Source organism: Saimiri boliviensis, chromosome 2 (genome assembly GCF_048565385.1).
Source record: "Saimiri boliviensis isolate mSaiBol1 chromosome 2, mSaiBol1.pri, whole genome shotgun sequence".
NCBI classification, from domain to species: domain Eukaryota; kingdom Metazoa; phylum Chordata; class Mammalia; order Primates; family Cebidae; genus Saimiri; species Saimiri boliviensis.
The window spans coordinates 48,319,143-48,335,195 of NC_133450.1; the positions used below are offsets into that span (position 1 = coordinate 48,319,143).

Here is a 16,053-nt window from a genome sequence, read left to right on the forward strand (position 1 = left end):
TTGCCTAGTAATGTTGAGAACATATGTTTTTCATCCTATCAAAAGCTATTGTCTTAAGTCAATTCAGGCTGCCATAACCAAGTACCATAGACTGGGTGGCTTATAAACAACAGAAAGTTATTTCTCACGGTTTTGGAGGCTGGAAGTCAAAGATCAGGGAACCAGCTTGGTTGGGTTCTAGTGAGGGCCCTCTTCTGGTTGTAAACGGTCTTCTCATTGTATCCATATGATGGAAAGAGGGTGAGGAGAGCTCCCCTGTGATCCCTTTTATAAGGGCACTAATCCCATACATGAGGGCTTCCCCACTCATGACCTAACTACCTCCCAAAGGCCCTACCTCTTAACTCTATCACATTGGAGTATACAGTTTCAACATATGAATTTTGGGGAGACGGAAACATTCAGCACATAATAATAATATTGGCACACAAAGAATGTCCGTTACCATAGTGTAGCGCCCTCATATATGAGCAAATGAAGATAACATGAAGATTTAGTGGATAAAAAAGAGAGAAAGTAGAGGGGCAATTAAGGCAAAAACAGAACGTGGAAATGCCCACCCAAGAACTGGCTTAAGGTTTCTCTCAATGCCAAAATTAAAGTCTCCTTTTACATGGTTTTCAATGCAATGACTTGTAGGTTACTTCCCAGTCACAGATTCATTTACTGTGATAATTAGGAGAATCATTTATCCAATATTTAATCACTTTCCCTTCCCTAGGCACAGAATACTTCCCTGGCTCACTGACTTTAAGCTTGGCCATGTGACTTGCTTTGGCCAATGAAAGTAAGAAGTTATACATGTATTTGGGTGATTTGGCTTAATTTTTGTACCCCAGGGATATGCTATAAGAAGAGCATGCCAGATAGCTGCTGCTGCTTCACCCTGGGCCCTAGAAGAAATACAAATGGAGCAGACCTGAACCCCATCCAAAGCCTGAAGCCAAGTTCAGCCATCCTGAATCCGGAAGCATGACTTCCCAGCCAAACCAACATAGATCAGCTAAGCCATAGTCACCCGCAGATCCATGGGCATTTACTATGTTTGTGCAGCCATTGCAGTTTTCCAATCTAAGCCCTAAAAAGTGGGCAGCACCAAATTCACTTAGTCATGTTATGTAGCTGAAAATGCAATGGGCTGTTTTGGTCTGAATGTTTGTGTCCACAAAAATCCATATGTTGAAATCCTGACCTCTAAGGTAATTATATTGGGCGGGGTGGGGGGTGCTTTTGGGAAATGATTAGATCTTGAGGGCAGAGCCGTCATGCATGGGATTAGTGTCCTTATAAAATAGGCCCAAGGGAGCTCATTCTCTTTCTACCATTCGAGGACATAGCCAGAAAATGCCATTTATAAGCCAGGAAATAGCCCCTTACCAGATACCAAATCTGCCCACACCTTGATCTTGAATTTCCCAGCCTCAAGAACTTAAGAAATAAATTTATGTTATTTATAAGCTGCCTAGCTTATGGTATTTTTCTCTAACAATCCAAATGGACTAAGAAATGGGCTTATTGTATATCTCTTATCAAATAAAACATTAAAATACATTGAATTTAAAAATAAATAAAGACATTCAAAATTAATAAAGTCATTTAATTTTTGAATATTTTAGCAGAAGCTTTCCCTATACAAATGTTCTTAAATAAGAGGCAAGGTGGTGTGAATAGCAACAGGACTATATATGCTATTGTTTGGAAATAATTCTCTATTCTATCCATCCATCTATCTGCATTTATTATTTTTGCAGTTTACATAGTCCTCTAGGAACAATGCAGTGGGTTTTAGGTAATTTGTATAAGAATTTAGGTTTCAACAAAAAAATTTTAAATTTCTGCATTCAAATTATGTGAGAAATCCATCATCATTGTAGCACAATTAGGAAAATATGGATAAGCAAACAGGAATAAAACACCATAAATGTACCACCTACCAATAGTCGTTCTTTGTCTTTATAAAACTTCTTTTATATATGTAATTACAATGGACTCAGACTGTATATACTGTCTGTAAACGGCTTTTATCATTAAGTATTATGTTGTCATCTCTCTGCCTGACAGTAATATAGAGCTATATAATTTTTACTGGTTATATGGTATTTCATAACCTAGCTTTGAATATTGGGTTGTTTCTAGGCTTAATTGGGGTTCATTTTTTTATTACAGGTAACACTTAAATGAACATTATTATTTATACATTTATTTCACTTTTTCCAAGTATATCCATAGAATAAATTTGTAGAAGTGATCATTGCTAATGCAAAGTGTATGCACATGTTTGAGACCCTTGTCAAGGTAAACCCAGAAAGACAGATCTATTTACATATTCTCTAGCCATGTGATTCTACTACACCTTCCAATCCACACTCAGTGCTGCTTTTTGAAAGATTCCCCCATGCTCACCTGTTTTTTTTTTCTTTGCTACTTTTTTTTTTTTTTTTGAGACAGGGTCTCACTCTTTTGTCCAGGCTGGAGTACAGTGGTGTGATCTCGGCTCAGTGCAACCTCCACCTCCTAGGCTCAGTGATCCTCCCACCTTAGCTTCCTGAGTAGCTGGGACTGCAGGTGAGTGCCACCACACCTGGCTAATTTTTCTGCTTTTCTGTAGAGATGGTATTGTTGCCCAGGCTGGTCTCAAACTTCTGAGCTCAAGTGATTTCCCCACCTTGGCCTGCCAAAGTGGTAGGATTATAGGCATGAGCCACTACACCCAGCCTGCTGTCTTTTATGAATTTAATATTGTCTCTTCTTCCATTTAGAGCAATCAAGAAAATCCTTCATTATATTTTTCCTGTGATATACAAAGCAACAAAATATGACTTTAAAACTTTCTTTTTGTTTGGTTGTTTTTTTGAGAAAGAAAATGCTCTGTCTCCCAGGCTGGATGGAGTACAGTGACAGGATCTTGGCTCACTGCAGCCTCCACTTCCCTAGTTCAAGCGATTCTTGTGCCTCAGACTCCCGAGTAGCTGGGATTACAGGTGTGTGCAGCCACACTTGCCTAATTTTTGCATTTTTAGTAGAGATGGGGTTTCACCACGTTGGCCAGGCTGATCTTGAACTCCTGACCTCAAGTGGTCCACCCATCTTGGCCTCCCAAAGTGCTGGAATTACAGGTTGGCGCCATCGCACCCGCCCAAGAAATTTCTTGAACGAGATAGAATAAGTAAAAATACTGTGACAATAACTGTGACAGCAAAGCAGACTTTTTTCTTTGAAAAAAAAAGAATCCTCTCAATTTTGATCTCAAGAGTGTTTGAAATAATACCTAACTAAATCACAACCCTTTACAATTTCATGATACTAAATAGAGCTTATTGAAAATGAGTCATTTTCTACACATTGGGAATTTTATGGTTAGTTTCATGTCACTGAATTTAATTAACTTAAATTGTCACTTGCACATCATTATACTTTGGTAAACCCACTTCAGAGAGCTCTTAGTACTGAACAAATAATGTATAGTTCCTTTAAGTAACAAAATCTATTGAACTAAAGTATTAGGTGGAGAAACTGAGGCACGAAGCAGATCTTCCAGTGGCAGAAATAAAACATATTATAAAAGTATAAAAGTATAGATTCTACCATGGAGGAAGAGAAAATTAATGTGAAGGAACATTTTCATGAGCCAAACTCAGTCTTTTGTGACCATTAACAGATGAGATAACAAATTTTAAGTGGGGTTGTTGCTTAGAAGTGACAACTGGTTTGGGAAACTCACCCCTGTGAATTCTCTACCTTCCAGAAATCACACAAGCACATAAAAAGGAAATCCTTCTTTCCTAAATGGTTTTATTTTAATAATAAAAAAGTCAGAAACAATAGTATTTTGAATATTACAAAATAAGCTAAGGTGGTGAATAATTTATGGAAAACCTAAGAGTTCTTCAAGAGTAATTCCTATGACATCTTTTTGTTATCTTAACTGTTCATGCACATTGTGAGGGAAATTAGGAAGTTCCAATTACAAAATTAGACTTTGAAAGACTTCCTTCCAACATATTTTTGCATAGCTACTTTCTTATTTGTGTTTTTTTAGATTTACATAAAAACGTGTATTTCAAAGTGTTTGGCAAATTGGCAATCACATTTTCTATACAACTTTATGCTTAGAAACAGTATTATTTTAAAATCATTTACTCTTTAAGCAAGAAATCCCTCTTGGTTTTTTTATTTCTCTTTCATCATGTGTATTTTCTGAGAGAGCCTTTTTATTAAAATTCAACAGTATTATTTTAAAATCATTTACTCTTTAAGCAAGAAATCCCTCTTGGTTTTTTTATTTCTCTTTCATCATGTGTATTTTCTGAGAGAGCCTTTTTATTAAAATTCAGCTCTACAGATATTTACTGAGTAACCAACCAGTTGGCACAGGACTGTGTCAGAGCTCAAAAGAACTAGAAGGATTGGGAGAGAAAGCAAATTAGTAGTTCTGGAAGCTTGGGAGAAGAGGAATAAGGAGTTGTTATTTAATGGGCATGGGGTCTTTTTTTGAATTCTAAAAAAGGAACTACGTAGTGATGACAATTATACTAAATGCTACTCTATTGTATACTTTAAAATAAGTAAAGTGGTAATATTATATATTTTAGCACAACAAAATATCAGGCAGAAAAAAGAAAAGGAACTAATAGTAGGGTCAGTGAAGGAGAGGCATAGATACTCTGCTTCAGAAGTTCATTTAATCAGAAAATATGTTTAAATTATCCTTCCAATCTCACTGTTGAGTTTACACAGCAACTGTGTCAAATCCTATTTAATAAGTATTTACTGTTAGGGGAGGCACAGGCAGTTGTGTTTAAAATTGCACGTGGGTGCTGAAATGAGCAGTCTATGAACCTTGCCTTTAAGTAGCTTTCAATTCTATAGCAAATAAAAACAGCTATAAAAATGTATAATACCAGACAGAATATCATAAAGCTGTAGTAGAGAGATGAGCATAGTACTAAGAGAGTGAAGAGGATAATTAGATCAATTATTAGACAAAGTATCAGGGATAAGATAGCTTTGTGCTTGATCTTTAAGGATGGCTATGGTTTTGCCAATCTCGTAAGATGGCAAAGGTCAGTCAAGGTGAAAGGAAGATGATAAAAAGTGTAGAGCCAATAAATAAAAAGCAATTACAGAGGATACAAAGTATCCATGCGTTGCTGACAGGCATGGTTTAATAGGCCAAACAGTGAAAGTGAAGTTTGAAGAAGTATCAGTGAATTATAGCATGGGATTGAAGACATTTAGAGTTCGAATGTGATGGAGGAATTTATTCCAACACTCCACCTGCAAGTTGATCTTCCCTACAAGGTCTGACAAGTGGCTGTTCAGCTGCCCTTGGACATCCTCTAGTGACTCAGAAGTCACCATCTTCTCAGGAAGCCTGGACTGCTGTGAGGTGACTGAAATTATCAGAGTTCTTGTACTGATCAAAAACCTACTTCCTCAGAACTATCCATGATCTTGAGCAAATTACTTACCTTCTCTGTGCTTCGCTTTCCCCATCTATAAAAGGTATGTAAAAATACTACCTACTTTAGATGGTTGTTTTTTTGGCTAAATAAGCTATTACCTAGCAATAGTGAAAATAAGAAAATGTTCATGTTGACTATTATTATGATAGGTTTTCTTTTTTCAGTGAAGCCTTGACTTTCCAGGCTCACGCTATCTTCCCACCTCAGCTTCCTAAAGTACTGGGGTCACAGGCATGAGCCGTTGTGCCTGGCTTATTACAGTAATTTAAAAATATATCCATATGTTATTTGATAGTCTTTCTTTTAAGGGGTGGTACCTTATTTCTGTCTCATTGAGTGTAGGCTGGGCTTAGTGACTTGTTGACTTCTGAAAAATAGACTCTGGCATTGTTTTTCTACAAAAAAAGCATTGTAGTTACCTCCTTGCTGTCTCTTGGATTGCCACTCTGGGGAGAGATAGCTGCCATTTTCTGTTTCTGTGTAGCCAATTGCCACACAGTTCACAGTTTAAAACAGCACCCATCTGTTAGCCACCAGTTCTGTGGGTCAGAATTCCAGTACAGCACTGCTAGGTTCACAGGGTATCACATGGCTGAAATAGCAGTGTCACGCAGGCTGAGCTCTCATCTGGAGTCCGGGGATAGAAATCAGCTTTCAAACTCATTCTTATTGTTGGCAGAATTTATTTCTTTGCAGCTGTAAATCTGAGGTCCCTGTTTCCTTGCTGGCTGTCAGCTGGGCCACCTCAGCCCTCGGAAGCTGCCTATATGCCTCACCGTGTGGCCTTCTTCATCTTCAAGTCAGCATTAGCACATCAAATCTTTTCCATGCTTTGAATCTTTCACTTGCCTGTGTACTAGCTACTAGAGGAGGCTCTCAGTCGTTAAAGTGCTTGTTTGACTACATGAACCCACAGGGATGGTCTCCCTATCCTAAGGTAACTGAGTTGGGACCTTAATTGGGTCTACAAAATCCCTTCACAGGCAGTGCCTAGATTATGGTTTGACTCAATAACTGGAAGAAGGTGTGTATGCATGAGGAGCCAGGACTCTTAGGGCCATGTTAGAAATCTGTCTGTTATAGTTACCAATTCATAGAGCTGAGTTTCAAATCGAGATAATCAGGCTTCAGAGTCCATGCGCTTAACTAATATGCTAAATTATATTAATCAGCTGTGATCATATTGAGGAAAGAATGTCATATCAAAAGTCATTGAAACTAATTTCTGTATACCTGTATAATATAAAACATACACATATATAGATATGTATATACATTTTACCTATATGTATATAATCTTCTGTTAGCTGTCAAACGTTTTTGAACAAGGACACTATATGTTCAGAAAATGCTTGTGGAAGATTACTTGAGCAAAAGGAATACACAGAGGAAAGCTGGAAGCAGGGAGTATTTGACAGCCCAGGATGGAAGTAATTATTGCCTCCAAATTGTTGAGGTGATGGTATGACTGTGTAGAGAGACTGAATGGGAAAATCATTGATGAAATAGAATCTACTGAATTTGGCAAGTTGATTTACTGTCAGATGTTGATGGAAAGTACTGAGACTTTAGAGGTCAAGATATATAAATGTGGGGTACATAGAGATGTACATCAGGGAGTTATTCAATGGTAGTAATTGCTCAAGTAGTGTGTGGATGACATCCCATGGAAAAGTGTAAAGAAGAAAAATAGAGCTGAAAGAAGAATGTCAAGGGACACTTAAATTTAGAAGTGTAGTAAATATATAGTCAGAGAGAGAGAGAGAGAGAGACAGAAATGGAGCATTTTACACAGTAGGAGAGTAAGAAGAGTTAAGTAGAAGAAAAGAGTTTCAAAAAAGAAGGGGGTAAGTCATATTAATTTATGCCCTATCTTAAGGTTATAGAGGATATGGGTTAAGAAGTTAAATTACAATACATTTTAATGTATATTGTAAAAAAAAATGGAGGTAGGCAGTATATTTCTAAGCTCAGCAATTTGGGAAAGCTGACATAGAAAATAAATCAAATAAGTTTCTCTTAAAGATAAGGAGAATGGGCCAGGCTCGGTGGCTCATGCCTGTAATCCTAGCATTTTGGGAGGCTGAGGTGGGTGGATCAAGAGATTAGGAGTTTGAGACCAGCCTGGCCAACATGGTGAAACCCTGTCTCTACTAAAAATACAAAAAAAAAATTAGCCATGTGGGGTGGTGCATGCCTGTAATCCCAGCTACTAGGGAGGCTGAGGCAGGATAATCTCTTGAAACCTGAAGGCAGAGGTTACAGTGAGTGGAGATTGGCCACTGCACTTCAGCCTGGACAACAAAAGGGACACTCCATGGTGGTGGTGGGGAGTGTGGGGGAGAAGGAGAATGACTTGGTCTTCAAAAACCATTCCAATTCTAATGTTTTTCCTCTTGTGAATTAGAGAATACTGAGAGTATTCAAAGGATGCCTGGCAAAATATTTCTTTCAGCGGAGGTTGCTCATTTAATTCATTGAAAAAATTATGCTACATCTTAAGTGTTTCCTGAATTTAAAATCCTGGACACTTAATTTGGGTGTAGTTCTTCACTGCAGTCAAAACTACCTTGCGGCTGTTCTGGCATTAGAGACATTAGATGGAATCCTTTCATCAAGGACACCCACTGCCCATTTTTTCCAGTCCCACCATCACCATCAACCGAACTGCCCTGGACCAACAGAGCCAAGTGTCTGGCAACCTTGAGAGAAGGGGCACTATATCATCCTGTCAAGACCAGCTCAATCATGGAGACCCCAACCTAGGCGGTGCTGAAGGAATTAAGAAACAGATACAAAGATAGAGTGCAAAGTGGGATCAGGGGCTAACGGCATTCTGAGCTGAGAGCCCAGAGCAGACTCTGACCCACGTATTTATTCTTTGTGAACAAGTGATTATTTTTAACAAGCAGGTATTCTATGTTTTTTTTCATAGAATAAAGATAAACTAGGCAGGCAGCTAGTGCCTGTTCGCTACTAATTAAATATAAACTGGAAAGCATTCTTGACAAGGGAGCAATGGGAGCTGAGTCATACAGTATACTGTGTTTTAGGAACTGGTTTAACTAGTGCATGAAATCCATATATTGTTTACTATTTTAGAATGCCCTGAGTAGTTTTCTGCCTGGGGCCAGCTCAGTGTTCCCTGCGGTCATTCTCAGTAAACAATATAATCCATCACACACATCAAGACCTGTTCCCATCATCACCCAAATGCATTAACCAAGGTTACAATGCACGACGTGGTGGGCACCTAGCAGAACCACATGAATGGACTTGAATAAGTGTGGGCCGTACTCCCATCGATTTTCCACATCCGAAGGATCAGCCAACTTTACTAAAGACAATAGATTTTTTTTCCCACAAGTATACACATATCATTAATCTCATTTTTTTTTCTCTTTTTCATCTAACTTTTCCTAATTACCTCAGGAAAATCAAAGTCTCAACCCCTCTCTCTTTGCTTACTTTCCCATTTTTCCATTTGCTCAAAATACAGACTTAATTCTAATAAAAGTAAGAGAACACTAATTATTCATCTCTATCAAGAAAATTAAATTTATATACTTTGAAGTTAAATTAGGCATTGTGAAGAACTGATGCCATTAACTTCTACAGTCCATGAAAATTAGAAAGTACCTTTGAAAGCATGCACAAAATTACCCTATACATTGTCATGGTACTTTAAAACATGGTTTCTCTTAAGCAGCAAATATTCTGATTTTGTGTATGTGTTTAATTATTGATATCGCAGAAGTTTAGTTTTCTACTATTTTTCATTGCTAATGTCTAATAATTCAGATATATTATGAGAAAAAAATATATATAGTATAATCCAGAAATTCAGCCACTATCTTTAATCCTGGTGCCAGAATAAAATGCATTCTACATTTCTAACAAGGGATTTTCAAGTTTAGCGTACAATCCATTTGAAAGTTGAAGGCTGCACATACGTAAGCAAAGTATCGTTAAATGTCTTTACCATAAGTTAAACAATCTGAATTTTCTGCTGTTATTCTGTTCAAGTTATTTTGCCACGCAGCACCACCACAGTCTCTCTGTTTTGTATTTAGGAAATTGACAATTAAGCATGGCCAAGATTATGCCCTGCGAGCCAGATAAAACTCTCTTCTAAACCTGATTCGATCACACACAAGCTCCATAGTTACGGGGAAATGATTTAACACATTTTTAACCTTAATCTCCTATTCTGTAAAATATAAATAATATTATTGCCTATCTCTTAGAATTATTGTAAGGATTAAATAAAATCATGTATGGTAAGTTCCTGGCACATAGAAGGCATTCCGTGATTACTATTTCCAGATAGTAGAATGGTGGTACATTTTTTTAAAATCATGTGCCCACATTATTAAAAGTATATTTTCATTATATAGCCCTTATGTACTTATTTATAAATTATATACGTGTTTCTTCTAGACTAATACAGCATGGGCATACAAAGGGTGACAAAGATAAAATAAGTCCCGCTTTTAAAAATAAATACAAATATAAAGTACAAATGGAATATTGTTGCATTTAAATTTTTTCAAACAGTTCCAAACTCCAATGCAACTTTTTGGATTTTTAAAAAGCAAATTATAAACTTCTGTTTTCAATTTTTGTGTGTGTATAAAAATTAAAATGCCAATGGATGACACATACCATTTTTCACACACAAAAAAATCACAAAACAATAGCAACAATCTTTCTAAACACTGGTTTTCAATATACTGCTTTCATACTACTCAAAAAGAAGCAGTTACTTTCTTACTCATTGCTCAAGTATTACCCTTATCTTGATAGGACATATTAGTGTGTATAAAATAGCTGTAGGAGGCACTTGACATCATAGAAAATATCAGCCAACTTTCTTTTCATGTTTTAATATCTGCTAGAATGTTCAATATTAACAGCCACTTATCACAAAAAAGATCAGCAAATTTGGAGTATATGCCTTTTGGCTTTAGTGAGTCTGCTTTTGACAACTAGACTTGGATGCCTGGGATTCTACTAATGAACATTAAAATATAATTCATCTTTAATTTGACAAGAGTTTGAAATATTTTGCCACAAGCTAATCATCAAATCTCTTTGCAGTGCAAGATATTTTCAGGCATACTGTCATCTCATGAAAACATATTTATTTAACAGAGATTTATGTGGTGCTTACTATTTGCTACTTTAAGCTACTTTAAGCTCTTTATTACAAATATTAACTAATTTAATTTCCTAATGACATTGTGAGTTAGGTTTTATTCCCATTTTACAGATGAGATAGGTAAGGCAGAGAGAAGTTAAGTAACAGTAAATTTGTACAAAATCATGCAAGATTTGGACCTAGCCATTTTGGCTTTAGAAACTCTGCTTTTGACAGCTAGACTCTGGTGCCTGGGATTCTATGGATGAAGATAAAATAATTTTTAAATACATTTAACAAAGTGCATGTAAACAACAATTTATTGCAATATGCTAGAGGCAAAGATTGAGTGGGGTTGCCAATACCAGTTGCTCAGTGTATGAAACTACTCTGCTTCCCTCTGGCGACTTCTTGTGTTATGTACACGTATGACCATCTGACATGTGAATCACGTGAGGGCTGTTGTATATAGTCATCTTAATCTATTTATTTTTTATATATATGCAAGCAGATGTTCCGATATTTTCTTCTCAGAATTCCAATGAATTATTTTGTATCCTGCAAGGGTATGTGCACATCGCTTTGGAGATTACTGCTGTAGAATATGAATATATATGGAAGAAGAGCTTAAAAGATTTGCTTGTGTCTGCTTCCTAAGCTGGAGGTTATAGTATATGAAAATGTATAAGGAGTAGTCTCTCTGGACGGACAGCTATCCATATTTTTATATTTGGGAATCTGTCGAACGTGTCACAGAAAACCTTCTAAGGATTTTCACAGAGATAATGTGACACAGCATTAATTCATTGGTTTATTCTTCTCTACCTCCAGGTCGTGTAAGGACTTGCTGAGTAAAAATGCCTGCTAAGTAGTTCCTACTATTGAATTAATGGAAGGAAATTAGATTGAGGGTGATTAAACTTCCATTTATGCTTCACATTGAACACTACCGTTTACGTATAGAAATATTAAGACTGGCTTAATGTTCTCTTTTCCTAAAGATTATCTTTGTCCCTGCCTGCGAAACTATTCTCGATACATTGAATTTTATATTACTCTTCAAAAACAAAGGAATCTGATGTTTGATTTTCATGTGACTTCTGAATTTTCTAGATGGTCAGGGGTGACTTTTATATATTTATTTTTCATCATAGAAATATTATCATTTATCCAGTTGATTATCATAATGCTGTGATTATTGCTGTGAATAAATGATTTATTAGTTATTTTGTTTTTATTCAGTACTGTAATAATACAAGAATAGTTACATGAATTAGAATTTCTGAAACATTTAGATGTGATGTACCATCCTTTAAAAAAATGAGTGTCACTTAATGCCAAGATGAACAGAATTTTGTCACTTCAGGCTGAGAATGAGTCTGGCAAATTAGTGTCAGTGAGTAGCTTGTAATCCCTGGAAGTTAGGAACAGTGTTTATGCTTTTCTCTATTCACCTAGGATGAGGCTGCTAAGCAGGGCCCCAATACGTATTGTTGAATGAATAAATGAGTAAATGATTTTCTGTCTGGGAGATTTCACTTTCTTAAAGAATGCCATGGAACAGAACTGGATTTAAGTATATTTGGGAGAGGTTACATAGCTTTAATGTCTTTGACCATGCTCTGAATGACACTTTTATAGACCCCTCTGAGTTATCCAGTTCCCCCTACTTTGTTTCCTCCCTAATTTTATTTGTAGTGATTAAGATGGCTTCTATGATGGAGAAAGTTACATCTTAGAAGAGTGAGAAAACTGATCTCAATGTAGATAAGGATGCATTTTAATGTCCAATCCAGTTAAATATCATGCATCTGACCCTTGCTTATCAGATCTGCTTATTTATCTATTTATATTCTGCAGACTATGGCCCAAATGAGGAGAACACAATGGCAGAGTACAAATTCAATTAAGGTCCTCTCCAGCGCAGGGGTTTTTAAGGTATGAGAGTCCTTGGTTAAGGCTGTGAATCAATCTAAAGCAAAGCACGTCCTTCCATCAGGTTTTCCAGGTGAGTGATGCGCGACTTATGTGGACGTAAATTTGCATTCAATTTAACTGCTCTCTCACATGAGTTATAAAATTTTGTGTTTACAAACTAAAGTCAATTTAGGTTCTGCTAAGAATTCAGGCCACCACACGTTGTTTGACTGGGAAGCAGTGTCCTACAGAGTGTGCACGTGAGTGAGAGTTGCTTTCTAGGTGCCTTATCAGTGTTGACTGACTTTGGTGTGGTTTTCATCACTACTGTCTTTTTTTAAAACCTAAATTTTGATTAGTTTTTTTTCATCATTATGCATTTATTTTCATTTAAGATCATGTGATTAATCCTACCATTGTAGTGATGCATATTTGCATTAATAGTTTTGTGGCCCGTGCACACGAATGTTCATTGCAGCACTGTTTACAATAGCAAAGAACTGGAACCAACCCAAATGCCCATCGATGATAGACTGGACAGGGAAAATGTGGCACATATACACCATGGAATATTATGCAGCCATCAAAAACGTTGAGTTCGTGTCCTTTGTAGGGACATGGATGAACCTGGAAACCATCATTCTCAGCAAACTGACACAAGAGCAGAAAATCAAACACCGCATGTTCTCACTCATAGGTGGGTATTGAACAATGAGAACACATGGACACAGGGAGGGGAGCATCACACGTTGGGGTCTGTTGGCGGGAAATAGGGGAGGGACAGCGGCAGATGGGGAGTTGGGGAGAGATAGCATGGGGAGAAATGCCAGATATAGGTGAAGGGGAGGAAGGCAGCAAATCACACTGCCACATGTGTACCTATGCAGCAATCTTGCATATTCGTCACATGTACCCCAAAACCTAAAATGCAATAAAATTAAAAAAATAGTTTTGTGGCCATATTTCTCTGTGAATAGACTTTAAGGCATATATGTAATTAATAATAATTGTCTATCCCTCTTTTGTTAAAATGGATATGTATATAACCTGGCCCAAATATTTTTGTATAATCCACTTCACTGTTAATCACTGAATTCTTTTTCTAGTGAGATTGAGATTGGGATGGATCAAGGAACCTTATAGCCAGTTGTCTAGGTCATCTCGATTCTGTCATTGGATTGTGTCCAGTACTGATTGATTCCAATAAAGGAGCCACTTATGTGACTCGATGCCAAGGACTGTCAATAAACTTTAAAGAAGTGGAGAATGACCCAATCCCAGCTGTTAGAGTTAGTAATATTTTAGATGAAGAGAGGTAAAGGAAACAATGCTGAAAGTTGAAGAGCCTGGGATTATTTTTTGAATATGTAAGCTTTAGATCTATATGACTAGCCACTAGTCATATGTAACGATTTATTTCAGTTTAGATACATTACAGTTAAATTAAAATTTTAAATGAATAATTCAATCTCACCCTGGTAGTAGCCACAGTTCAAGGGCTTCATAGCTTCGTGTGGCTAGTGGTTTCTGATCAGACACTACAGATATGCGACATTTCTATTATCACAGACAGTTCTACTGGAAGCACTGGATTAGACTATAAAAGATTTGAACAAATTTTATTCAAGAACTATCAGTGGTAGCTGACAGAATGATACACAGCACTCCAAAACTGTTCAATTTGAAGAAGAAAGATAAAATAGACTATTATTCAATCCAAGATAAATAATGGCACCCACTAAATGGAAGAAATTATCAGCCAACTTGGTATGGCTGGAGAAGGAGAATGTGTTTTGAGGAACACAGACCTATCCATTTATTTAAAACAGTGTCACACATTAGTTGCAATCAAAACTTGTGACACACTACCTTTGTTTGCAGCAGGGAATAGTCTCACAGTTTTTAAAGGGGTTTTAACTTCTGAAGTGTGTTCTTTAAGACTGACTATTCTTATTTAATTTTGTATGGTTTGCTTAGTGCTTTTTCTAAATAAGCATTTAAGTTAATCATTATATGAGATTCACAAGATGAGTGAAGTTATGCACATCATCTGCATGACTGCTCATTATGGCTTGGATACTTTCCATATTTGGGAAATTTCTCACATTGAATTCTACTTTCTCAACATAGATGTTCTGACTTTGAAGAAAAAACAAATTCCTCAGTCTCCCATGAAGCTGAGGATCAGACAGGTGACTCAGTTTCCACCAGTCAGTTAAGCCCACGCAAGACTTGATGCCTAAGGAAGCAGGCTTCACGTAAGACTTTGTTGTTGCGTTGTTACATATCATTGCCTGTGCTGTTATGAGAATCTGGAAAACCCTGCCTTTCCTCTTTGTCACATGAACTGCTCCTATTTGTACCTTAGGCTATAGAGTATGTCTTTTTTTAACTCACATACTACATTGTATGATAATTATGTGGCTATTTATTTGACTTATCCAGCTGGCACCCGTCAACCAAGTAGAGCACTTGTCATGTTTTATTTACTGTTTTATCTCCAGCACTTCTACCAGTGCCTGGTATATAATAGGCTCACAGTCAATACTCATTGAAAGAACATATGATTTGTAATTATTTATTACATATGTATCTCTCTGTTCAGTCTTTGAGCTTCTTCAGAATACTACAATGTCTGGTGGATAATACGGACTTAATAATGGCTTATTAATGAGGTACATTTGGGGCATCTGTTGAACATAATTGGCGACAACAAAAATTATCATTCTAATTCTGAAACAGAAGCTAGACCTTGAGATTAGAATTTGAGAATCATTGGTGGTGGTTTGTGGTGGCTACATGAAGGCATCTCTCAGATCAGTGACGGTAGGGAGTGTAATTGATTTATGCACAGCTGGCTGCTGGGCTTTGTAATCATTCCTACATTTGCACTGCTCCAACCTCCCATGGGCTGCTCCCAGACAATGACAGGGTGCAGAAGGGATACAATGGAAGGCTAAGTTTTGGAGATGAGGGACTACTATGAGAAGTGTTGTTGGCATGAGGCTTCTCTGGTGACCTTGCCAAACTCTCCTTACAACCACACAGCAATCTAAGATGTTTTCACCCACCTTTCCTTCCTTCTCTCCTTCACTTGGGGTCAGAATGGCACTGCATACTCTCATGCATCCTGACCTCTGTAGGCTTCCTTACCATGTTCTCTCACAGGCATTTCCCTAAATAAGTTTCCTGTACATTCAATCTTGTCCTGGGTGTGGATCCTGTTCCAGAGATCTGTGAATTTAAAAGACCCAGCTCTCCCCACTTCACACACCCAAACAGATCATTACAATAGATGCTCCCATTCAAAAGGAGGAAGACCAACAACTAGACTGCAGCAATTCTGTAGCCAGGTTCATGTCACCAGTTTCTCCTGTTTCTCAGCAGAAATATTCTTTGATCAGAGTATATTCTTCTTTTTCAATGGTTCCCTTACTCATTGTTTTCCCATCTCTTGGCTCTATACACAGGGCTCTTGCTTCATATTCTGGTTTCTTGTTTTTCTTTAAGAAGTGAACCATGTTTGCAGCT

The 16,053-nt window shown here is 37.1% G+C and overlaps 1 long non-coding RNA gene across 1 annotated transcript in view; it reads left to right on the forward strand.

Moving 5' to 3' along the window:
* The first annotated feature begins 12,906 nt into the window (after window positions 1-12,906).
* Window positions 12,907-16,053, forward strand: part of LOC141583559 (uncharacterized) — a 34,787-nt gene continuing 31,640 nt past the window's right edge. Inside the window, exons 1-2 of the long non-coding RNA XR_012516214.1 lie at window positions 12,907-13,219; window positions 14,653-14,780. This is a non-coding gene — a long non-coding RNA (uncharacterized LOC141583559). The remainder of the gene's footprint in view (window positions 13,220-14,652; window positions 14,781-16,053) is intronic.